The sequence below is a fragment of the Prionailurus viverrinus genome, chromosome D1, assembly GCF_022837055.1.
Source record: "Prionailurus viverrinus isolate Anna chromosome D1, UM_Priviv_1.0, whole genome shotgun sequence".
Classification (NCBI taxonomy): Eukaryota; Metazoa; Chordata; class Mammalia; order Carnivora; family Felidae; genus Prionailurus; species Prionailurus viverrinus.
Genome location: NC_062570.1, coordinates 3,512,176 through 3,516,454, shown reverse-complemented (window position 1 = coordinate 3,516,454; position 4,279 = coordinate 3,512,176).

Sequence of the window (4,279 nt, the reverse complement as noted above, 5' to 3'; positions counted from 1 at the left end):
GATCAGGTTGACTACCCTGGATCCCTGCCTGGCCTGTTTAATCAGTGTCATGAGAAGCCCAAAGTGGCCGGTGGCAGTCGACTTTCACTTCAGGGGAATCACTGTGTCACCTGGTGTAATGATATTTGTAATAGAGACCTGTAGACCATCAAAACCTAAAGTCTTGGAGACAAGAAGCAAGCTGTTTTTTATGGTTCTAGCACTTTCCATAACGTGACACCTTTGTTGAAACGTGTCCACATTTGTTGAATAAACAAATAGAAAATGTAGACTAAGCATTACACAGAGGATTAGACAATATGCCACATTTAGTTCACATCCATAGGCCCCCAAAATATGTCTCAGGGAAACTGAACTTGCTCATTTAATCAGAGAACTATGTTTTGGAGTTATTAGAAGTGGTCAAGAGTTGCTAAAGGAGCAGACATCAGCAAAAACTGGGCTACTTGTTATCATACTTAACAAAAATAACATATATGCCATGGTAAACAAAAGAAAAAAAATCAGAATTTGTTTATTACTGTTTTAGGAGGAAGAAAATGTCATGATCTGGGTATCCAAAATTAATCAGCTTTAAATTAAACACTAGAGTTTATGCTTTGTACACATGTAACTCATCTTTTGTTATTTCAGTTCACAAATTTGTTTCAGTAAACTTTTACTGAAGTTCCTGGAATTTAGATTCTGTTTCCATTTATGTTGTACTCATTAAGGGAATAAAGGTTTAGCCAAAACATTTGTATTCTCTCTTCTACTGATATTAGCAATGTGGAAATAGAAATCTTACATAAGTTTGTAAATGATTAAGTTATAAACTTAAGTTTATAACAGGAAGGGTAATGGGGTCCCAATTCATATATTGATCTACTTTTATTTAGCTGTGGGAACTAGCTCATGTAAAGTTTTTTATATGCACATTAAGAGCAAAGTATTTCTCACTAAATTCCCCACAGATATATATTTTGCCCAGTAATATTGTGTACTTTAAAATTTATTACATGTAGAATAAAATATCATTCACTTATATGCCTATTTATCCTAATATACAACCTAATGAAAATTACTTTTGTGTACATATTTATATTCATTAAAAACAATTTTTCTATATTTGTACTAAGAATCACACCTATAAAAGCAGAATTCAATTGCTTACTCTTGAAAACTAATTATGTATAGTTAATTATATACACTCAAAATTTAGTGTTTCAATTTAAGGAAACATTATTAATTGCCCAGTTAATCTGGGCTTTAAACATTTCTCTGAGAATTTAAAGGTGGTCAGTGAATATGAATTCTTTTTGTCATAGTGAATACCTTACTGTGTCTTAGAAACAAACGATGTCTTTATTCTTTTACAAAGTTCACCTTCAATTGTATACTTCCAGAGTTGACAAAATAGTCTGTTTTAAAACATGGATTTATGGGCAAACACAGTAAGAAAATAATCTTTATTTCAATCTCTTTAATATACAACCTCAAATGTGAGTTCTGGAAAGATCAAGAAAGGTAATAAAGAACAGATATATGGATAGAAACTAAATTCAAAATGAGTCAGATATATACATAAATTTTTTAAAGAATAGATATGTAGTGGAAAGGAATCAAAATACATATCCTATACCTACCTCTCTTAGCTTAGATTTCGTAACTGGTATGGTAGGGACAGTAACAGTAAGGTTTATGTGATTTATTTCAGATGGGGTCACATATATAGTAGCACAGTGCCTGGTCAAAGCAAGCACTCATTCTAAGTCAGATGTTTATTATCTATACAAGTAGAGGGAAGGGAAAATGTTGGGTGTCAGTTATGTTTTAGCAATTCTCCCAATATTTCAAATTTGTTCATTATTATATTTCTTTAAAAAAATTTTTTAGGCTTCTTTATTTATTTTGATAGAGTAAGGGAGAGGAAAAGAGAAGGGGAGACAGAGAATCCCAAGCAGGCTCAGTACTATCAGCTCGGAGCCTGACATGGGGCTTGATCCCATGAACCATGAGATCATGACTTGAGCTGAAATCAAAAGTCGAACACCCAACTGGCTGAGCCACCCAGGTGCCCCTCTTCATTATTATATTTTTCGATGATCTGTGATCAGTGATTGACTTGCTGAAAGCTCAGATGATGGTTAGCATTTTTTGGTAATGAAGTATTTTTTAATGAAGGTACACTTAAAAAAAAATAATAATGCTATTGTGGGTGCCCGGGTGGCTCAGTCGGTTAAGCATCCGACTTCAGCTCAGGTCATGATCTTGCAGTCCGTGAGTTCGAGCCCCGTGTTGGGCTCTGTGCTGACAACTCAGAGCCTAGACCCTGCTTCGGTTCCTGTGTTTCGCTTTCTCTCTGTGCCCGCTCCCCCCCGACTCGTGCACTGTGTCTCAAAAAATGAATACATGTTAAAAAACATTTTTTAATTAAAAAAATAAAACATAATGCTATTGAACACTTAATCGACTGCAGTGTAATGTAAACATAACTCTTACATGTACCAGAAAATCAAAACCTTCGTTTGACTCACATTATTGAGCTACTTGCTTTATTGTGGTAATCTTGAACAGAACCTGCATTATCTCTGGGGTATACCTGCATATGAGAAAGGCTGATGGAAGGGGCTGTGTGGCAAGGACAGAGACTGGCCTCTCACAACTGAGTGCAGACCTTGACCAACAGATAGCAAGACAAGCAGTACTAGGACCTCAGTCCTACAACTCCAAGAAAATGAATTTCTCACCTACTGAAGGGATCTTGGTAGTGCATTTTTCCCCAGCTGAGTTTCCAGATAAGGACGCGCTCAGGCAACATCATGACTTTAGCCTTATGAGACCCTGAGCAGAGGACTCACTAAATTATGCAAAATTCCCATGAAAACTGTGTTTTATTTTAGGCTAACTTTGTGTGATTGGTTATGCAATGAGATAAACCAAATACAAGCACACATGAATGTTTCTTAGAGGTTAACACATAATTTGACGGCATCTCGTGTGCATCAGGCACTGTCATAGGTCCTGCTTGTCGGAGAGATGAAGACTTACAATTTTGTGAAACACATGAGTAAAATCTGATGTGCTAGAAACTAGCTGAAAAGGGTCATGAAACATCCAAGGGGGGGTGGGTATGGAGCCTGGGGAAGCAGGGACTTTGTCAGAAATGGTTTTCCTGGGATGATATGGGGAACCACACAGAGAAGTTTGCTTTCGATCTCATATATTTATTGCTCATAACACCTACTTTAAACTGGGCCCAACGAATAGCTTTTTAAAGTGTGGCCCATTACCTGCACACAGAGCCGTTTCTCTTACTGGTGAGGAAGTATTTAGTTGAGTGGAAACCATGCAGAGGCTCCTCCCAGAGATTCTTCCCAGAAATCACAAAGACAAGGAAAGATGGCAATATTAACAATGGCTGGATGGGCTTTACAAGATATTATGACACTGGTTCTATAACTTAATGTGGGAACAAACGTCACCTAAGAGCTTGATAATAATGACGCTTTTCTGAGTACCAGACATGACTTATGGGATCCACATCTCTGGAGGTGGGGCCCAGTGAAGCCACACTGTTATCACACTCTTTGATGATGAATCTTTGCCATGGTAAATTAGAGAAACAATGCCGTAGAATTATCTTGTCTATCCTATTTTGTTCCCCCTAACGTGGGTAACTTTCTTGGTCTTTGTTACTTCCTGGGAAAGATCTCTGGTCCTCTATGTGATGTTCACTCAGCGGACTGTCCTGCCCCCTCTTCAGTAGGAGATGGGATCTTGAACTCCCATCCTGACTTAGTAGGACCTGACTTGGACCTGCCAGATGTTTCCATCAGATACTTCCCAGTCAGATCAAAACTGATGAATGATCACTGCAGACATGGCTCAGTTGGATAGGAGACTACCAACAGGATACTACAACGTAGTAACAATAGATTTGAAAAAGAGAAAAGATGACTATATTAACAAAAGGGCTTAGCTCTAAGATTAATAGACTCTCCACGTCCAAAAGAGTCAAAGCATAAAAAACAAAGCTGACAGCAAAAGTCACAACATGGACTATCATCCCTTTTTTCTGTTTTTCTTTATGGAGAGTATAACTTCACATAACTTGCAATCTGACTTCAAGAACAATCTCCCATTAGGTTCCTGTCAACCAAGTGGTTTTGTTCAATATTTCCTCATGACTGGACCCACATCATGCACTTTTGTCTAGAATATCACAGGACTGATGAACATACTTTTAGTGCTTTCCTCCACTGTGGCAACAGGGGTCATTTGTCCCATTACGGATACC